Here is a 12,576-nt window from a genome sequence, read left to right as displayed (position 1 = left end):
AATTTCAAGTTGGAGACTGTGATGCTTCCTGCCTTTCCTTTGTTTCCCAAGATTGTTTTTGCTATTCGAGGCCTCTTCTGGTTCCAGATGAATTTTAGGAATGTTTTCTCTAGATCTGTAAGGTATACTAAGGATATTTTGATCAGGATTGCATTAAATTTGTATAGCAGTTTTGGGAGTATGGCCATTTTCATAATGTTGGTTCTTCCTATCCCTGAATAACGAATATCATTCCATTGTCTGAAATACTCTTACTTCTTTTTTTTCAGAGTACTGTAGTTTGTAGTGGATAGGTCTTTTAGTTTCTTTCTTAGATTTGTAAGTATTTCATTGTTTTGGATGTTATTGTGAAGGGTGCTGTTTCCCTAGTTTCTCTCTCAGTGGATTTGTTGTTTGTGTACAGAAATGCTATTGATTTTTGAGTGTTGACTTTGTGTCCTGCTATGCTACTGAATTTAGTTATTAAATGTAGAAGAAGCCTTTTGGTGGAGTATTGGGGTCTTCTATGTTGAGTATCATGTCATTTGTGAATAATGATAATTTCACTTTTTCCTTTTCCAATCTTATTCTTTAATTTCTCTATCTTGTCTAATTGTTCAGGCTAATGCTTCCAGAACTATATTGAATAGGAGTGATGATAGTAGACATCCTTGTCTTGATCCTGAATTTAGATTGAAAGCTTTCAGGTTTTTTCCATTTAGCATGATGTTGATTGTTACTTTGTCATAGATGATTTTGATCAGATTGAGGTAAAGACCATCTACTCTGATTTTCTGTAGTTTTTTTTTTTTATAATGAATGACTGTGGACTTTATCAGAGGTTTACCTGCATCTAGTGAGATGATCATGTGATTTTTTTGTCTTTGGCTCTGTTGATATGTTGCATTACATGTATAGTTTGTGTATGTTGAACCATTCCCTCATTCTTAGGATGAACTCCACTTGCTGAGATTTAGCTATTGCAATTGCAATTGGTGTTTAAGCTTCTTGATGATTTGCTGCATTGTGTTTGCTACTATTTTATTGAGTATTTTTGCATCTATGTTCATTAGGGAGATTGGCCTATAGTTCCCTTTTTGTTTTTTTCTCTGGTTTTGGTATCAGGGTAATACTTCCCTCCAGGAATGAGTCAGGGAGAATTGATTCTCTTTCAATTGCATTAAATCATCCCAAAATTTCTTGTAGAATTCAGCTGTGAATCCATGAGGACCTGGGCTTTTCTTTGTTGGTAAGATTTTTTTGTTGTTGTTGCATTTCACTTTCATTAACTGATATTGGGTCATTGAGAATTTTTATATCTTCTTGATTCAGCTTTGATAATTCATATGTTTCTAGAAATTTGTCCATTTCTTCTGTGATTTACATTCTATAAGAGTAAACATTTTTAAAGTAGGTATTGATTATCTTGTGAATTTTTGTAGGATATTTAATGGTTTGACCCTTTTCATTCTTCATTGCATGAATTTCAGTTTTTTCTTTCGTTTTTTGGATAAGTTTGGCTAGGGGTTAACAATTTTATTTATTCTTTCAAAGAACCAACTCTTTGATTCATTAATTCTTTCTATTGTTTTCTTAGTCTCCATTGCATTAATTTCCACTCTGATCTTTATAATTCTCTCCCTTCTTTGGGCTTTGGCTTGACTTGCTCTTCTTTGTCTAGAAGCTTGAGGTGCATTATTAAATTGTTTATTTGTCCTCATTCTGTTTTCCTGGTATGAAACTTCACTGCTACATATTTCCATCTGAGGACTCCTTTCATTACATCCCAGAGGTTCTGGTAAGTTGTATTTGCATTTTTGTTTGATTGTAGATATTGTTTAATTTCTTCTTTAATTTCAGCTGTAACCCATTGTTTGTTCAGGAGGGTGTTGTTTAATTTCCATGTGTTTATGGAAAAACAACTGATTAGAACAGATATGACATCCTAGCTCCAGTAGTTCAATTAGCAATAATGACAGCATCAAGCAAAATTTAGTAATTGACAAAGTGTGGTAACTCTTAGTTTTGTACTTTAGACCATAGGAGGAATGTCTACATTGATACAAGACAAACAATCATAAATTAGTTTGTATACAAAGTGTTTGCCCTTGTTAGAGTGGATCTACCCTGTGATGTGGAAATTTAGGGAGGATGATGTGGAAAATAAAGATAACTGGAAAGCAAGTAGAAGCAAGGCTGGATGATGAAGGGTGGTCACACAAGGTTTCGGTAACTAGAGAAGGGGGTAGAAATGAAAGAATGAAGACTCCTGGGTTCTTCCCTCACTTGCTGCCTGTCCTAGGATGTGGGGGGATGGGCCACACACCTGGGTTCTTCTGGACAAGCCGATTGCTGAGTCCCTGGTGCTTTCCACACTTGCTGCCCATGCCCAAGAGTTTTAAGAGATGCAGCCATGTGTTATATGTCTATAGGGTAACTATTCTCTTTCTCACTTAAGTTCATTAATGGCAGGAGAAAGAGAAGTTTTTAAAGAGTATGTTTTCTGTTTGGGATAGTGAAAACATTCTGGAAATGAATACTACTGATGGTCACTCAACTTCATGAATGGACTTAATAGCACTCTTAAAATGGTTAAAATAGTACACTTTTGTATCATGTAAATTTTACCACAAAAATAAAGAAGGTACTTGGAAGCCTGTAGGAAGTTTTCAGTAAAGTAAAAAACAAAACAAAACAAAACAAAACAAAAAGTCTTCGTGTGAATTCATGGTGGTTTCTTAGTTTAAGACTGCCTTAATTATCATGGGCATACAATTGCAATTATTACTGGATTACTTATTAGAAATTTTCAACACAAAATTAAGTGTGATTAGTTTTTTTTAAAAAAATATATAGGATGACTTATTCTATAAATTCACCTACATTATGTATTATTTTAGCTACATTACATATGCATACATTATATAAATCTGTATATACTACATGCATATGGCTTTTTTTTTGTTTTTTTTTATATATTAACCCTCCAAAAAATTAAATACCATATAAACTACATGGTGCTTTCATTGTTTACAGAAAGATTCTTTCCTATCATAGTGCAGAAAATTTAACTGTCACCAAAGAAATATGTTTCAGGAAAACCACACGGGCCTTAAGCCAATGGAATTAATAGATCTGCATGTTAGAAAGATGACAATTGTTTCATCATGGTGCATGGACTACAGTGGAACAGGACTGGAACAGAGATACTGGTTATGGCACTGTCACAGTCACCCAGGGCATCAGGATATGGCTGATCATGATGGGGAATAAAGAACATGGAGTTGAGGCAGAGCTAGAAAGCAGGCCTCTTGAAGTACTGGGTCATGATTGTGCAGGGAGAGCAAGAGTGAGAACTATCTATGATGCATCCTGGTCTTGGTTTTCAGCCATAAGAAAAGGTGCGTCACTCATTAAGATAGGGAACAAGTAGGAGATTGTTTGAAGGTGGGGCAAAGTGACAAATTCTGCCTGGTCCTACTGAGTTTAAGTATCTGTACATTTGGAAAACCAGGAAATAGTAAACTCAGAAGACATATCTAAATTTCCCAGCATGTGGAGGATAACTGAAGTTATAAGAGTGGACCAGATTTCTCAGGAAAAGTATAAAAGAAGGGCTTTAGTCTTTGCTGAGAATCAAAAGGCAAGAGTCTGTTGAAGCTGATGAACTTTTTCTGCATAAATATCTTCAAAGATACTTGTTAAGAGGATGCATGATATCAGAATGTAGTTGAAGACTGGAATAAAGAAAGAGCTCTTTCTCAGAAGAGAAAGAGATCTGACTGCGTTTAGAAGATGAGTAGCCAGGAAATGATTATAGAAACACGAGGAGGAGGAATGTTTAATGCAAAGACGAAAGCTGTAGAGATTGACAAAAAGAAAGTTTCCCTAACAGAGAAAAGCTTGGGTCTTAGGCAAAGGGAAGGACAACATTTTAAGTCAGAAACTGGGAGGACAGATTAGAATACAGGCAAGTTGATGTGTTGCATAACTAGAAGTCGGAGGCTTTCATATCAGAAGACTTCTGTGGCCTAAGGTAAGCAGGAGATGAGGTCATCTAATAAGAGTGGGCAGAGGCCAGAGGTCTGTGAAACGGCCACTGAGGAGACTAGATAAGAGAAACATTAGATTTCTACACTGCAGAAGCTCAGCTAGATATGGAGAGCAGGCATTTACACTGGCATGTTCATATGGTTCTTCTGAATTAGTGCTTCAGGTGGGATGCTTGGTGTAAGTAAGAAGGCTGTTCAGTTCTCTGAGGGCCATAGCTTCACCATACATTCCATAGAGAGGAGAGTGGGGAGAAGAGGAGACTGAAGAATCTAATAAGAATTGATCATGGAATAATGGACCAGCTGTTAAAGCTGTACAGATATAAAAAGAGATCATAAGGAAATGATAGAGGAAAGTATCTAGGAATTAAATCACAAAATCTACACTCAGCTAGCCCATGTGCTCAGAAGTTCATTTTTAATAAGATTTTGTTTTTATTATTAACAAGCTCAACCGTCTTGAAGCAACTACACAATAGATTGGTCGTGAATATTTAACCAAGGCACTGAAGAAGAAGAAAGTCATTTGAAATCAAATTCCCTACCAGAACCTTATAGCAAAGACAATTCATAATCAGTCATTTATCTTTCAGATACAGAATCAGAAACAGCACTAAAATATTTTCTGAGACCAATATTACTTGCACATATAAAGGTTGTGAACTGGGCATTAGATAATATTGAAGATTTATAAAAACCTTGTATGTGTAATTATGTAGAGTGATGTCCATTTTATAGGAGATATGTGCTAAAGTGTATAGAGGTCAACTGCCAGCCTATCTGGAAATGATTTTCAGTGGTTTAGGGGGGATAGGTGTAACAAAGAAAATATGAAATGTTAACCATTGATCTGAGTCATAGTTCTGAATAGGATAAAGGAGGTAATTTTATTGCCTTTGAGGTATTCAGCAATATGTGAAGACATTCCTGGCCATCTCAAGTGGAGGAGGAGTGTAGATATGACTGTGGACACAGGTGTGCATGTGTCCATCTGGAATACAGTGAGTAGAAGCCAGAAATGCTACTAAATGATCTCTATTGCATAAGACAGCTCCCAACAAAAACTAATTATTTGTCTCAAAATTTTGCAGTGCTTAGGCTGAGAATCTGTGATCTGAGTGGTAGATACACTGATGTTCGTGGTGCTAGTGTTGATCTTTCAGCTGTCCAAGATATTTAAAAAATGTTATTACAGAGAATTTGGATTGAAGCTAAAATGTGAGCAGAAAAAAACAACAATATTCTAACTAGTCCACAATAACTTATTGTTAGTGGTGATCAAATGCTTTGATTGTGATTGTGGTACACTTAAAAACCCTTGGTGGATGGCTGAAAACTATTCGTCTTTCTGCAGTCAGTAAATCAAAACAGAATGTTGTCACTATTCAGAGCTTGAATTTTTGTGCCAAATGTTTTCAGAGGGAGAAAAGGAGCAAAACTGAGGAAAACAGACATTCATAGATCATTTGCTATGTCCTGAGCACTGTGCTGAGCACTCTTCCTATATAATCTTATCTGGTTTGGAATCAGCTGTTATAGATTTAAGATTCATTTATGTCACTTGGTAACTGATTTTATTCATTCATTTAATCATTCATTTCTCCATTCAGCAAACCTTTGTTAGACACTTACTATCTTCCAAACACTATTCTGGTCTATACAGATACACAAAGAAATAAATTATGCTGCTCAATGTCAGCAAGCATATGGCCTACAAAATGAGACAGAAAATTGAGTAGTGCACAATATGACATAATCCTTTCTAGAGGAACACTACAGGTTCCTATGTGTGAATGTACGAATGCAATCAACTTGATGGGGAAGAATTCTCAGACCTCGGATAGTTAGGAGGAAATCAGTTCAAAGGGGTGCTGCGATAAGGGTGGGGTAAGTGAGGAGTGAACAAGATGGGGATGAATGTAGGGTCTGGAGCTTGAGTGGAGATAGGGGGCCTTTCACACAGAAAGAGGAGCACTTTAAAGACCCGGAGGTGAGTGAAGGAATGGAATTCCTTATAGTGCTCCTTTGCTTGAGCATGCATGTTCAAACTTGATAAAGCACAGTAAGCACTCCCAAAATCTGATTCCGTGGTTCAGGTGGGATCCAAAAGTATGCGTGTGTAACAACTTCCCAAGTGATACTCATACTCCTGATACAGGGAGCATACTTTGAAAAATATTGCCCTAGAAGAATAGAGGTAGTTTGAGTAGTATTGAAGCTGAAGCCATAATCAAGAGTTAGAACAGCCATGAACTAAGACGTCTGGACTGAATGATGGACCCAGTAGGGAATTATTAAAGTGTTTTAATCACTTGAGCTCTTTAATGCATAATTTCTCTTAGCCCATATTTCTTCAGTGGAACATGGGAGACTAGTACCTATTAAGCTATATCTTAGCATTCTTTTGAGAATAAAGCCAAGCAACATTATGCACATAAAGTATAAATCACTGAGTAAATAGAAGAATTATTAAAGTTTATGCATTTACTGCTGAAAAGAATCTCATGCTTTAGATAACAAGACTGAGGATGGGCAGGCACAGAGGTTCCAGCTAAAGCATCTTGGGCCTGACTCCTGCGCTGTCAGCACTGTACCACTCTTCTCTCCAGTCAAGAAGGAGGATTTTCAGTACCATAAACATCCTCCTCCTCCATGTGTCGTCCTTATCATGTAGCCCATATAAGCCTTAATCATAGAAGCCTTAATCATACAAGCCGTGTAAGAGTGAGGTAGGTTGTGACGCTGACTGTCCTAGCATGGAGAGGAAGGAAGGGATGCACAAAGAGGTTGAATGTGGAGCACAGTGGAGCAGGGACAGACGGTAAAGCTGCAGTCAGAGAGTCAGGCTTAGGGACTCACTTTAGGCCCCTAGACCACACCGGAGGTCTAAGAACAGGTCCAAAATGGTCTTGCTGGGAAGAAGCGGTATCTTGAGGCTGGCTTGGGCCGCAAGTGGAACCAAGAGTAGAACTTCAAGGGCTCATTCTTGAAACTTCTCTAAAGGAAAGTAATAGTTTGGGGAATTTATATCATTTTAGTTTTCTTATTATGAATGGAAAGGAATAAAACTGATCTTTTGTCTTTACATTTGCATATCACTTTAGTTTAGAATTTTTTTTGTCTTTTTGAGACAGGGTCCTGTTATGTGCTTCAGGCTGGCCTTGAGCTCACTTTGTAGCCCAGGCTGGTCTCAAACTTGCAGCAATCCTCCTGCTTCAGCTTCCCAAGTGCTGGGATTACAGGCGTGTGCCACCACACTCAGCTTAGGTTTGCTTTTATTTTTGCTTTCTCATTTAATTCTCATGAACAGTACGATTTTTCCATTTTATAAATGAAAGCCTCAGTTTGATGGCTTGCTCAGAATGATACATCCAATCAGGCTTTGAATTGCAAGTCTAATACACAAATATTTATGTGAAATAAATGTAACAACTCAATATCTATTTTCAATGAACATTGTATGTGTACGTATAGTGTGTGTATGTGTGTGTGTGCACATATAAGTATAGATGTTTCTATGCAATATAGTCAGAGAAAGTCATTAGAAATCTAATCATTAGAAAGTATTTTGGTTAAAATAATACTTAAAATAGGATTTAAAATAACGAGAATATGTGATTTGATGCAATGACATAGAATCAGTGAAAAGATTATTTTATCAGAATCTTTTTTTTTCTCTTTGGAGCATGGGATCAAACTCAGAGCTTTACACATGTTAAGCCTGCTCTTTACTGCTGAACTACACATCCCTCCCCATGGTTTCTTTTTTATAAGAAAACACAGGTTCTGGATCTCCTTGAAATGTTTTCTACAAATAATACACTTAGAAGTTATTTGAAAGTAATTAAGATGGTTATCAATTTCTCATCATATAAAGGTAATACATATAGAAAGCTTGCGCTTAATAGAGGATCTGTATTTTTAAATTCAGAGTTTGCTTTATTTTGTATTTTAATGATTACTACCCTGCGTGGGACCATAAACCTTCGACACTGGGATGGAGTTTGCATATCATCCAGGTGAAGACTGAGTGAATTTGCCCAGAGTCACCTGGACAGTTGGGACTCAAGTTTCCTGCCTTCTTGCTTTGGTATTTTCACTATGGTTTTGGAGAAACTCAAACAAGAATAAAAGGAAGTATGTAATGACATCAAGATGTTTATAATACATTGCCACATGAAAGTAATATATGCCATATGTATCATAAGATTTTATTATTTTGAGAAAAATAAAAACCACGTGGATTGGGGACAAAAAAGAGGGGAGATGTTAGCAGGTCTCATCTCTAGATGTGGCACAAGCCCTAATACTGTAAAAAGAAAAAGAAAGAGTGCAAGTGAAGAAGGTAACTTCTTTAGTCACCTTGGAAGAGCTTTTCTTGTGTGGTTTATTGAGCCATATCTTTAACAATCTTCCTGCAGGTATAGAGGCAATGAATGTTTAGGACATCCTTCGCTGTAGCCCAAAGCCAAGCACAGTGGGCGGGGCAAGTTTAGAGGGCAAAGAGCACTGTGTGGTCCTTGTGTGCTGCTTGTAACAGTGGGCAAATGGAGAATGACATCAGTAAAATTGTTGTGTCCTTTCTTGCACAAAGGTCTCCCATTTAAAACTCCTTCAAACTTGCTTTCCCCTCCTCTGTAACCACAACCTCTCACTCGTACCACAACCTCTCTGGTGTCCAAGTTGTGTTGTAAACTTACACAAGAGCCTAGGAGTTGACAGAAACCACACTCGGGCAGGTCTTCTTAACAGAGCCCTGAGGAAGTTGCTTGAGGCTCTCTGTGGGGCGGACATCAATCAGTTCACAGAGGAAAAACCAGCACGTGCAAGGTGGGGAGATGAAATGAAAAGGAAAGGAAGTTTGACAGTCAGCCACTCCAGTTCACTTTTCAGAAAATTCGCCCTGCCTTTCATCCTCTACCTACCCTAGCTAAACCTGTCTCCACAACAGACTTTGTTCATTTAGGACGTACTTTGGTATGGGCTGTGCCCAGGGAAATGAGATACTTACATGTAAGGAAGGGAAAGAAAAAAAAATCCCAAGAAACTCTGTAGTGTAATGTTTGTGTTCAACATGTGGGGAGATGGGCTGAGCTCTTGTTAAGAAATTTTTACTAGAATAAAAATTGTCTGGGTTCAAATTTAAGTCTTCAATTTATCAGCAGTGTGACCCCAGATGAGTCATAAGTCTCTGGCTTCCTTATCTGTAAAATGAGTAAATAATATTGTTACCTACTGCATGGTAACCTTGGATTCAAATAGCAGCATGGAATCCTATTAGAGGAGCATTTTGCATTACTTTGTAAACAGTGCATTTGTACTTCTCTTGTCTTTTGCCTTGTGTGATTGCCAAACAATCACCCAGCAAGGCAGGACAGTAGTTTTCACCTTCTCTAAACAGGTGACTAAAGTGTGGATCAGAGACTTCAAACTTGCTTTCGCCTCCTCTCTAACCACAGCCTCTCACTCATACCACAAACTCTGTGGTGTCCAAGTCCGGTTGTAAACTTACACAAGAGCCTAGGGGTTGACAGAAACCACACTAGGGTTGGTCTTCTCAACAGAGCCCTGAGGAAGTTGCTTGAAGCTCTCTGTGGGGCAGACATCAGTCAGTTCACAGAGGAAAAACCAGCATGTGCAAAGTGGGGAGGTGAAATGAAAAGGAAATGGATGAAATGGAAATGAAAAATGAATTTGAGTGATCCAACACACAAGACTTCCCGATAATAGGTTATTGTTTTGTGTTTAAATTCCTTAATGTTATGTCATATGTTGTGCTGTAATCCTTAATGTTGTAATTGGAAGAGGGCCACACTCCTGTACTTATGCAACCTCTGTGGCTGTTTTACTTTGTGCTACATAGGCAGAATTGAGTCATTGTAAGAGATTAGATGGCTTGAAAATCCTAAAATATTTAGCATCTGGTTCTTTAAGAAAATTTTTATAACCCCTACTTTAGGGACATTTTTGTACATTAACTTACGAACCTTCCTAACAGTGGCAGTTTTAGAATCCCCAGTTCAGACTTGGAGAAACTGGGAAAGGTAGACCCATTACTTCAAAGTCAACCTGAGTAAGTGGAAGAGCTTGTGTGTGAACCCAGGTGGTCTGGACCCAGGGCCCATGTTCTTCAGCCCTGTAATGACTGGCTCCTCCCACTTCTGTTGGACTGTATATCATTCAGTCAACAAACATTCATAGAGCAACTGTGAGCTGCTAGGAACCATTCTAGGGGTTGGTGATGGTGCAGGCCAAGTTCTCAGGGAGCTCAATTTCTGGTGGTGAAATAAAACAATTAACAAATAACCAAATAAATGAGCAAAATTGTTTCAGAGTGATGGTAACTATGAGAAAGAAGCAAGCAAGCAAACAAACAACCTACAGTTTCTGGGTGTCTTACCTGTAGTCCCAGTTGTGGAGGAGGTAGAGATAGCAGGATCAGTTAAACTGACAAGTTCCAGACCAGCCTGGGTTACAGGAAAACCCCATCTCAAATTTTTAAAAACTTGTTAAAAAAGACATAGAGGTCAAGGGCAAGGAAGTGGGTGTAGAAAGGAGGTAGAAAAGAAGTTGCCAGGTATTGGATGCATATACTGAACACGTTTTGACTGTGGTCTCCCTGAGGGAGAACCCTTACTTACGTTTCTTACCGATTCGTCTCCACAGCAGCGGGCACAGAATGGGCCTTCAAATCCCACCTGAGTCTGATTGATCTGTTCTCTACCTGCCTGCTCCTTGCCCACAGTCTACCCCTTGATCCACCTCCGCATTGAAAGATTCACAAGATTCCTTCTTCCACAATAAGTTATGTACATCTAACAGATGGGATCTCAGATTTGAAAATCCCACAGGTTTAGTTCAAAGACCTGCACAGAAAGAGACCCTAAAAACAATTCCTGAATAATATTCTAGATTCATCTGCTAGCCTAATGTCTTTAAAAAATAGCCATGTACAGATTAAAAGTTTTCTTAAACTGCGAGTGGTCCGTAGTTTTCACCCCTCATCTAAGGTAGGAGGAGGGAGCCACAGCTGTTTGCAGTAGCAGATAATATACTAGTCCTCTGCACTTGCCTGTGAGTGACCATTGGTACTTCCACACAGCTGCTCCATTCACTTTGCCCTATACTTGGGGATTGGACTCCAACTTTAGGGTATAAGAGGTAGGAAGAAGGGAATAATCCAACTGCCCAGAGGTGCTACACAAGGAGGGTGATGCATTGGTGGCTGATTGAAGGTTGGTTACCAATTGATGCTGTAAATTCACAGGAAGTGCAACTTCCCAGGAATGATCCAGGTAGAAATGCCAGCTGCCTGCCTAACTAGCCCTATGCAAGTGTGTAAACCAGAGCTCCCATGAGACAGGGTGGAAGGAATGATCAAATAACTAGCAGGAACATGACATGACATGCACATTTCCAGTTCTGGCCCTCAGCTTGACCTTGCACAGCTATTGCAGTTGTCTTAAACAGGCTGGCTTCTTGACACTTGTGTTCTGCAGCAGCTGTGAATGTCAACCCCACCCGGTTTCACACAGCTGGAAGCTGAAGCTGGCCAATGCCGCCAGCTTTTTCCCTGCTGATGCCCACAGTTGCCTGTGTGGTTTCTCTTTGGCTTCATCTCCTCTGATGCCTTCTTTTGTTTCCCCTTTCCCCACTCCTTTACTCCTATCACTACTAATTTTCACACCTTTGAAGCTGTGCTGTTGCCTAGAAATTTTTGTTCTTGATGCAAAACTTTTTCCAGGAAAAATGGGTACAGATTCTGGAGACTGAAAAAAAAAAAGTGCCATTTAATATATGTTTTAATTTTCCAGTGCTGTTGTAACAATTTCTCCAAACTGGGTGACTTAAAAGAACATAAATTTATTCTTGTACCATGCTGATGTGTGGATGTCTGAAATCACACTTTCAGCAGGGCTTTCCTCCTTCTGCAGAACCCTTTCTTGCCTAGCTCATCTTCTAGTGGTGGCTAGCAGTCCCTGGGGCTGTTCGGCCTGGAGCAGCTTCACTGCAACCTTTGCCTTCATTGAAATATTGCCTTTATCCCTGTGCATCTATGTCTTTGTGTTCAAGTCTCCCTTCTCTTTCTCTTATGAAAACACCAATCACTGGGCTTAGGACCCACCTAATCCAGCTTGACCACTTCTTCCTTCACTTCATAGCAACAAGATCATAGTCACAAGTATCAAGATTTAGCACTTCGGCATGTCTTTTGAGAGGGCACCGTTGAAGCCACTGCAAATGGTATTAGTTTTATTTAGCAATATGAGGACACATTTGGGCAACATTGTACTAGCAAACAGGCTGAACTTCCAAACCCGTCTACAGTAAGGAAGGGAACGGGTTTGATGAGATGGTCTTCGGGAATGGAGGAGAACTATCGCTGTCATACTGACCGTTCAGCTCAACGTTAGAAGCAGCTGCATGACAGCCCCACCCTTTCTGCAAATATAGCAGGGCCGTAATGGTGACTGTCCTGCTGTCAATAGTCTCCTGGTGGAAGGGCAGAGGTGAATACAGCCTAGTGGGCTTTATGGATTTGGAG

General features: G+C 39.0%; 1 protein-coding gene across 1 annotated transcript in view; it reads right to left on the bottom strand.

Annotated features, from left to right (window-relative positions):
- Positions 1-12,576, bottom strand: part of LOC102019755 (arylacetamide deacetylase) — a 328,447-nt gene that overhangs the window by 139,411 nt on the left and 176,460 nt on the right. The gene's annotated exons all lie outside the window — the stretch shown is intronic.

The sequence above is a fragment of the Chinchilla lanigera genome, unplaced genomic scaffold (genome assembly GCF_000276665.1).
Source record: "Chinchilla lanigera isolate Chin_1 unplaced genomic scaffold, ChiLan1.0 scaffold00047, whole genome shotgun sequence".
Lineage (NCBI taxonomy): Eukaryota > Metazoa > Chordata > Mammalia > Rodentia > Chinchillidae > Chinchilla > Chinchilla lanigera.
This window is presented reverse-complemented; position numbering and strand designations above follow the sequence as displayed.